We start from the raw sequence: 9,885 nt of genomic DNA on the forward strand, positions 1-9,885 counted from the left end.
CCTTCTCTCTCTCTCGATCCCCTCTTTCTCTCTCTCGATCCTCTTTCCTCTCTCGATCCTCTTCTTCTCTCGATCCCCTTTTCTTTCTCTTCTCCTCGATCCCTTTTTTCTCTTTTTTCTCTCTCGATCCCCCTTTTTCTCTCTCGATCCCCTTTTCTCTCTTTTTCGATCCCTCTTTTTTCTCTCTTTCCTCTCACCTCCTCCTCTCTGTCTCAGTATGACCACCCTACAGGACGGCCAGGTAGTAACCCCAGCAGCAGTAACAGCAGTCAGGACTCTGAACAAGGCAGCCAAGAAGAAGAGCATCAAGTCTCTCCATCGGGCGCCTTCGGCAAGAAGGAGAAGGGCTGCCAGGCCCCCAGGAGCAAGGAGTCCCCTGGCAGCCAAGGTCAGTCCCCCTAAAACATGCCTGCTGGTTCAAGTTCATTAGGCAGCAAACAGAAGAAACAAGCTGAAACAGGAAGGGACTACCTGCACCGACTTTAACCTCCTCTGACCCTCCATCTCTCCTCACAGCTGGTACCCCGAGGCAGAGACCTCTCCCCAGGATGCACCGGGCTGGGCAAACCAGGCGGCCCCGCTTGAGAAGAACAGGAAACTGCAGAAGAAGTAGGTGTTTCCACATCTTGTCACCACTTATGTCAGTGATGCAACATAGATAAGTCAGTAGTGGTACTAGTGGTAGATAGACTGGTTCCGTCTGGTTAACAGGAGAAAGACTGGTTCCGTCTGGTTAACAGGAGAAAGACTGGTTCCGTCTGGTTAACAGGAGAGGGACTGGTTCCGTCTCGTTAACAGGAGAGGGACTGGTTCCGTCTCGTTAACAGGAGAGGGACTGGTTCCGATCTCGTTAACAGGAGAGGGACTGGTTCAGAGTCTCGTTAACAGGAGAGGACTGGTTCCGTCTCGTTAACAGGAGAGGGACTGGTCTGGTCTCGTTAACAGGAGAGGGACTGGTTCGTCTCGTTAACAGGAGAGGGACTGGTCCGTCTCGTTAACAGGAGAGGGACTGGTTCCGTCTCGTTAACAGGAGAGGGACTGGTTCCGTCTCGTTAACAGGAGAGGGACTGGTTCCGTCCGCTAACAGGAGAGGGACTGGTTCCGTCTCGTTAACAGGAGAGGGGACTGGTTCCGTCTCGTTAACAGGAGAGGACTGGTTCCGTCTCGTTAACAGGAGAGGGACTGTCTCCGTCTCGTTAACAGGAGAGGGACTGGTTCCGTCTCGTTAACAGGGAGAGGGACTGGATTTCCGTCTCGTTAACAGGAGAGGGACTGGTTCCGTCTAGATTAACAGGAGAGGGACTGGTTCCGTCTGGCGTTAACAGGAGAGGGACTGGTTCCGTCTGGTGCTAACAGGAGAGGACTGGTTCCGTCTCGTTAACAGGAGAGGGACTGGTTCCGTCTAGATTAACAGGAGAGGGACTGGTTCCGTCTCGTTAACAGGAGAGGGACTGGTTCAAATCTCGTTAACACAGAGAGGGACTGGTTCCGTCTCGTTAACAGGAGAGGGACTGGTTCCGTCTCGCTAACAGGAGAGGGACTGTTCCGTCTCGTTAACAGGAGAGGGACTGGTTCCGTCTCGTTAACAGGAGAGGGACTGGTTCCGTCGTTAACAGGAGAGGGACTGGTTCCGTCTCGTTAACAGGAGAGGGACTGGTTCCGTCTGTAACAGGAGAGGGACTGTTCCGTCTCGTTAACAGGAGAGGGACTGGTTCCGTCTAGTTAACAGGAGAGGGACTGGTGTTTTCTGCTTCCATCCAATAGATATGAATCTACCTGATCAAACCACAGATCTTGCTGTACTAGAGAGGTCAATCTTGCTCAGATAGGTCTGGTTGATGGCTCCAGCCATGCTGCTGTTTATGCTTGTGTGTTCTATATGTCCGTTCAGATCTGACCCCAGCACTGTAACAGCCCTGTGTTGCTCTATGATCACCCTGTTGCAGCGCACTGCCACTCGCTCTCTCACACACAGCCCCAGCGTTGTCCCTCCCTGGTCTCATGCCCCATACTGTCCCTCCCTGGTCTCATGCCCCATGCTGTCCTCCCTGGTCTCTCATGCCCCATGCTGTCCCTCCCTGGTCTCATGCCCCATGCTGTCCCTCCCTGGTCTCATGCCCCATGCTGTCCCTCCCTGGTCTCATGCCCCATGCTGTCCCTCCCTGGTCTCATGCCCCATGCTGTCCCTCCCCTGGTCTCATGCCCCATGCTGTCCCTCCCTGGTCTCATGCCCCATGCTGTCCCTCCCTGGTCTCATGTCCCATGCTGTCCCTCCTGGTCTCATGCCCCATGCTGTCCCTCCCTGGTCTCATGCCCCATGCTGTCCTCCCTGGTCTCATGCCCCATGCTGTCCCTCCCTGGTCTCATGCCCCATGCTGTCCCTCCCTGGTCTCATGCCCCATGCTGTCCCTCCCTGGTCTCATGCCCCATGCTGTCCCTCCCTGGTCTCATGCCCCATGCTGTCCCCTCCCTGGTCTCATGCCCCATGCTGTCCCTCCCTGGTCTCATGCCCCATGCTGTCCCTCCCTGTCCCTCCCTGGTCTCATGCCCCATGCTGTCCCTCCCTGGTCTCATGCCCCATGCTGTCCTCCCTGGTCTCATGCCCCATGCTGTCCCTCCCTGGTCTCATGCCCCATGCTGTCCCTCCCTGGTCTCATGCCCCATGCAGTCCCTCCCTGGTCTCATGCCCCATGCTGTCCCTCCCATTGTCCTGGTCTCATGCCCCATGCTGTCCCTCCCTGGTCTCATGCCCGTCCCGTCCCTTCCACACAAACTCGATCTCCCATCATACAATTCACTGCAACTCCTCAGCCACACTGCCAGGATGTGATTTTGTAAGGGCCAGTTTCCCCGGTCTCCTATTAATGAATGCTTGTTAGTGCAGAGGTGGACTCTACCTGTGTCTGGGAAACCAGCCCTGTGTGTTTGTACAGCTTCATGCTTCTAGTTCAGCTTGATGTGATGCAGTGTATCAGCCAGGCTTCCATTTCACTTTCATTCATTCTGAACTAATGTCCCCTTTTTCTTTAGGTAATCAAGGGGTGACTTGATCATAGCTGTATGTCTTTCAAATATAAGGCGGTTTAATTAGTTTGGTGTTTTGAAGCAATTTTTTAATGACACTTTTGATAGATCTACGTTAGTTTGATACAGTCAAAGACTGGTTCTCATTGGCCATTGCCACCAGGAGTCCAAGCTTGGTTCTCATTGGCCATCGCCACCAGGAGTCCGAGCTTGGTTCTCATTGGCCATCGCCACCAGGAGTCCGAGCTTGGTTCTCATTGGCCATCGCCACCAGGAGTCCGAGCTTGGTTCTCATTGGCCATCGCCACCAGGAGTCCGAGCTTGGTTCTCATTGGCCATCGCCACCAGGAGTCCGAGCTTGGTTCTCATTGGCCATCGCCACCAGGAGTCCGAGCTTTCTTCTCGCCACCATTGGCCACGCCATCGCCAGGAGTCCGAGCTTGGTTCTCATTGGCCATCGCCACCAGGAGTCCGAGCTTGGTTCTCATTGGCCATCGCCACCAGGAGTCCGAGCTTGGTTCTCATTGGCCATCGCCACCAGGAGTCCGAGCTTGGTTCTCATTGGCCATCGCCACCAGGAGCTCTCCTATGCCTAGTTAGGTTATTTTTAATTGGCTTCAGTTCTTTTTTTATTTAGCTGATTCTGACTCTTATTTCATCCCTCTCTCATTCCATCTGTAGTCCAACGACAGGTGAGTCATCTCCTCCATGTTGCTTGTTGCTTTGCCCTCTTTGGCTCTAAACAGTTGGCTTCATGCTGCCCTCACCAGCTCTCCTCCCCAGCTCTCCTCAGATCTGATGTGTTTTTCTCTCTGCTATACCTACAGTACCATCTCAACTAACAGGAATGTGTCTACCTGCTGTTTTTACCAAGCTTTCTCTGAGCTTCTTCCTGTGTTAAGGTTCTAGGATGATCTTATCAGGGTTGGTGTCAATTCCGTTTCAATTCAGAAAGTCAACTCAATTCCAAAATGTCCTAATTTGAAAAGCACGGTGGAGAATAGGATTTTCAGTGTACTTCCTGAATTCAAATGTTATATTTTGTCACGTGTTTGTAAACACAGATGTAGACTAACAACCCCTGGAAGTGACCACTAAGACACGGAGTCAGTCTTGCCAGGTTTCTCGGTCAGATACTAGTGGGATCTTTCCACACGTTAATGCGATGCTGCTATTAGAATTAAGTAGTGGATGGTGCCATCTTGTGGACCAAAATATATTACACACAAAAATAGACAAACTATCTGAAGGTTTTCCCCATGTATTTTGCTGCATGTATTGTGGCCTCTACTGACTGTTGTCTTATGGATGCATTCTAACACACGTTTTCCTCTAGTATTGAACCGTTGTGTGAACTCCATTTCCCATGATGCCTTTAGTCTGTTGGCCACAAAGATACTGGTTATGTAACAGTGGCTTGGCATAAAGGTGGGTCTCCTTCTAGACTGAGGAAACAGGAGTCTTCCACCAAATGTATTGATTTAAATGGGACTCCTGCCAAGCTATGAAGTGGTCACATGCTTTTAAACTTCTGACCTGTTTACATGGCCAGAATGTTCTGAAATGATCTGGGTCGGTCTTTCTTTTCTCTCTCTCTCTCTAGGTCTGACCTGCCGCAGGGTTAAAATCCTCAGCTTTCTCTCTCTTTTACCTCGGCATGTTTACAACAGTGTGTGTGTGTGAGGTACTGTGTTTTCATGGTGTGCAGGTTGAGGTGTGTGTTAGGTGAAACGGGCTCTCTCTCTCTCTCTCTGTGTGTGTGTGTGTCTCTCTCTCTCTAACCATGTGTGTTGTTGTAGGCATGAGTTGCTGGAGGAGGCTCGCAGGCAGAGTCTTCCCTTCGCCCAGTGGGACGGCCCTACTGTAGTGGTCTGGCTGGAGGTGAGACACACACACACACACACACACACACACACACACACACACACACACACACACACACACACACACACACACACGGACACACTCACTCATACGGACACACTCACTCATACGGACACACTCACTCATACGGACACACACACCATCACTCATACGGACACACACACCATCACTCATACGGGGACACACACCATCACTCATACGGACACACACACCATCACTCATACGGACACACACACCATCACTCATACGGACACACCATCACTCATACGGACACACACACCATCACTCATACGGACACACACACCATCACTCATACGGACACACACACCATCACTCATACGGACACACACACCATCACTCATACGGACTACACACACTCATACGGACACAATCACTCATACGGACACACCATCACTCACATGGACACACACACCATCACTCTCACATGGACACACACACCATCACTCTCACATGGACACACACACCATCACTCTCACATGGACACACACACCATCACTCTCACATGGACACACACACCATCACTCTCACATGTACACACACACACCATCACTCTCACATGTACACACACACACCATCACTCTCACATGGACACACACACCATCACTCTCACATGGACACACACACCATCACTCTCACCTGTACACACACACCATCACTCTCACCTGTACACACACACACACCATCACTCTCACCTGGACACACACACACCATCACTCTCACATGGACACACACACACCATCACTCTCACATGGACACACACACACACCATCACTCTCACATGTACACACACAACAAAAATGATCATGTGCACGCGCACACATTCAAAACACAAAAATAACCCAATCCTTTCTCCTGTCCCCTCTCTGCCATCCTCTGTGTCCTCCCCTGCCCCCTCTGTCTCCTCTGTAGCTGTGGGTGGGTATGCCAGCCTGGTACGTGGCGGCGTGTCGTGCCAATGTGAAGAGTGGTGCCATCATGTCTGCCCTGTCGGACACAGAGATCCAGAGGGAGATTGGCATCAGTAACCCCCTGCACCGCCTCAAACTGAGACTGGCCATCCAGGAGATCATGTCTCTCACCTCCCCTCTGCCCCCGACCTCCAGAACCGTAAGAGAGAGAGAGAGACACACACACACACACACACACACACACACACACACACACACACACACACACACACACACACACACACACACACACACACACACACACACACACACACACACACACGACAACACACACACACGACAACACACACACACGACAACACACACACACGACAACACACACACACACACACGACAACACACACACAAGACAACACACACACAAGACAACACACACACAAGACAACACACACACAAGACAAAACACACACACACACACGACAACACACACACACACAACGACAACACACACACAAGACAAAACACACACACACACACGACAACACACACACAAGACAAAACACACACACACACACACACGACAACACACACACACAAGACAAAACACACACACACACACACACGACAACACACACACACAAGACAAAACACACACACACACACACACACACACACACACACAAGACAAAACACACACACACAAGACAACACACACACAAGACAAAAAACACACACACACACACAAGACAAAAAACACACACACAAGACAAAACACACACACACACACACACACAAGACAAAAAACACACACACAAGACAAAACACACACACACACACAAGACAAAACACACACACACACAAGACAAAACACACACACAAACACGACAACACACACACCAAAGATAAGACGTTCCAAAGAAGTCCAGTGCAGCCTTGGACCCTGGAGGACCCTGCCCTCTTCTTCCTCTCCTCACCACCTGATTGGAGCATGCTGCTGTCACTCCTCTAACCAGCTAATAACGTTTCTTACTGTAACCTTTCCACCAATCAGAGTTCACGGAGCGTCACTCACTCACAAGGACTGCCCTGATTGGGGCCTCAACTCTTTCTCTCTCTCTTTCTCTCTGTGTCTCTCTCTCTCTCTCTTTCTTTCTTTCTCTCTGTGTCTCTCTCTCTCTCTCTCTCTAATTTACTCTCTCTCTCTGAATCATGTGATGTGATAATAACAATGCTGTTTGGTCTTATTTTCCTTCCCATCTTCCCTCTGTTCTTAATATAAACAAATCCTCACACCCCCCTGCCTCCCTCTCTTCACTCTCCTCTCCCTCCTCCTCCCTCTCCTCACTCTCCTCTCCCTCCTCCCCCCTCTCCCTCCTCCTCCCCCTCTTCACTCTCCTCTCCCTCCTCCTCCCTCTCCTCTCCCTCCTCCTCCCTCTCCTCTCCCTCCTCCTCCCTCTCTTCACTCTCCTCTCCCTCTCCTCACACCCCTGCCTCCCTTTCTTCACTCTCCTCTCCCTCCTCCTCCCTCTCCCTCCTCCCTCCCTCCTCTCTTCACACCCTCTCCCCTTCTCCCTCCTCCTCCCTCTCCCTCCTCCTCCCTCTCTTCACTCTCCTCTCCCTCCTCCTCCCTCTCCTCTCCCTCCTCCTCCCTCTCTTCACTCTCCCTCCTCCCTTTCCTCTCACACGCTTGCATCACTGGTGACTCTTGGGGTTGTCACATGATCAGTCCACGGGGAACGTGTGGGTTACGCACGAAGAGTTGGAGTGCCTTGCGGCCACGCCCTCCACGGTTAGTCTCCCCAAGCCATTGGGCAGTCACTGGCGCAGGCGACTGGTAGTGATCTGGTTGGTAGTTGGGTGTTACTCCCTGTGTGTACTTTTCTCACGGCCCTGTTTGTCCATGTCTGTATCTTGGTTTGGGCTTTTGGTGTCAGTACGTGTGTTTCTGTGTGTCTGTCAGTTTGGTTGAAGGCTAAAGTTCAGTACTGACTTAGCTTTTGAACAGAAATGACTGGTTAACATTAGATTTGTCTTGTCTTTATGTTTCAGGCCTTGTTGCCTTACAACCTGTAATTTTAAATGGATTTATTTGGATTTCATGTAATGGACATACACAAAATAGTCCAAATTGGTGAAGTGAAATTTTAAAAATAACTTGTTTCAAATGTAAAATTTAAATAAATTAAAGGGAAAAGTGATGAGTGTATATCTATTCCCCCCTAAATAAGATCTCGTGCAACAATTACCTTCAGGAGTCACATCATTTGTTAGATTGCACACAGGTGGACTTTAAGTGTCACATGATCTGTCACATGATCTCAGTATATATATACCGCTGTTCTGAAAAGCCCCAGAGTCTGCAACACCACTAAGCAAGGGGAACCATGAAGACCAAGGAGCTCTCCAAACAGGTCAGGGACAAAGTTGTGGAGAAGTACAGATTAGGGTTGGACTATAAAAAGAAAATATCAGAGACTTTGAACATCCCACGGAGCACCATTAAATCCATTATTAAAAAATGGAAAGGATATGACACCACAACAAAGAGAGAGGGCTGCCCACCAAAACTCACAGACCAGGCAAGGGGAGCATTAATTAGAGAGGCAACAAAGAGAGAGGGCTGCCCACCAAAACTCACAGACCAGGCAAGATGGGCATTAATCAGAGAGGCAACAAAGAGAGAGGGCTGCCCACCAAAACTCACAGACCAGGCAAGATGGGCATTAATCAGAGAGGTAACAAAGAGAGAGGGCTGCCCACCAAAACTCACAGACCAGGCAAGGGGAGCATTAATTAGAGAGGCAACAAAGAGAGAGGGCTGCCCACCAAAACTCACAGACCAGGCAAGATGGGCATTAATCAGAGAGGCAACAAAGAGAGAGGGCTGCCCACCAAAACTCACAGACCAGGCAAGATGGGCATTAATCAGAGAGGTAACAAAGAGAGAGGGCTGCCCACCAAAACTCACAGACCAGGCAAGATGGGCATTAATCAGAGAGGTAACAAAGAGAGAGGGCTGCCCACCAAAACTCACAGACCAGGCAAGATGGGCATTAATCAGAGAGGTAACAAAGAGAGAGGGCTGCCCACCAAAACTCACAGACCAGGCAAGATGGGCATTAATCAGAGAGGTAACAAAGAGAGAGGGCTGCCCACCAAAACTCACAGACCAGGCAAGATGGGCATTAATCAGAGAGGCAACAAAGAGAGAGGGCTGCCCACCAAAACTCACAGACCAGGCAAGATGGGCATTAACCAGAGAGGTAACAAAGAGAGAGGGCTGCCCACCAAAACTCACAGACCAGGCAAGATGGGCATTAATCAGAGGTAACAAAGAGAGGGCTACCCACAAAACTCACAGACCAGGCAAGATGGGCATTAATCAGAGGTAACAAAGAGAGAGGGCTGCCCACCAAAACTCACAGACCAGGCAAGATGGGCATTAATCAGAGGTAACAAAGAGAGAGGGCTGCCCACCAAAACTCACAGACCAGGCAAGATGGGCATTAATCAGAGGTAACAAAGAGAGAGGGCTGCCCACCAAAACTCACAGACCAGGCAAGATGGGCATTAATCAGAGAGGTAACAAAGAGAGAGGGCTGCCCACCAAAACTCACAGACCAGGCAAGATGGGCATTAATCAGAGAGGCAACAAAGAGAGAGGGCTGCCCACCAAAACTCACAGACCAGGCAAGATGGGCATTAATCAGAGAGGGAACAAAGAGAGAGGGCTGCCCACCAAAACTCAGACCAGGCAAGATGGGCATTAATCAGAGAGGCAACAAAGAGAGAGGGCTGCCCACCAAAACTCAGACCAGGCAAGATGGGCATTAATCAGAGAGGCAACAAAGAGAGAGGGCTGCCCACCAAAACTCACAGACCAGGCAAGATGGGCATTAATCAGAGAGGCAACAAAGAGAGAGGGCTGCCCACCAAAACTCACAGACCAGGCAAGATGGGCATTAATCAGAGAGGCAACAAAGAGAGAGGCTGCCCACCAAAACTCACAGACCAGGCAAGATGGGCATTAATCAGAGAGGGAACAAAG

At 50.5% G+C, this 9,885-nt stretch overlaps 1 long non-coding RNA gene across 1 annotated transcript; it reads left to right on the forward strand.

Annotated features, from left to right (window-relative positions):
- The first annotated feature begins 583 nt into the window (after window positions 1–583).
- LOC124030322 lies at window positions 584–6,008 on the forward strand. Its single transcript, XR_006837944.1, has 3 exons — window positions 584–609; window positions 4,824–4,905; window positions 5,839–6,008. It is a non-coding gene; the product is annotated as an uncharacterized LOC124030322 (long non-coding RNA).
- The last annotated feature ends 3,877 nt before the right edge of the window (window positions 6,009–9,885 follow it).

This window comes from Oncorhynchus gorbuscha, unplaced genomic scaffold (assembly GCF_021184085.1).
Source record: "Oncorhynchus gorbuscha isolate QuinsamMale2020 ecotype Even-year unplaced genomic scaffold, OgorEven_v1.0 Un_scaffold_10556, whole genome shotgun sequence".
NCBI classification, from domain to species: Eukaryota; Metazoa; Chordata; class Actinopteri; order Salmoniformes; family Salmonidae; genus Oncorhynchus; species Oncorhynchus gorbuscha.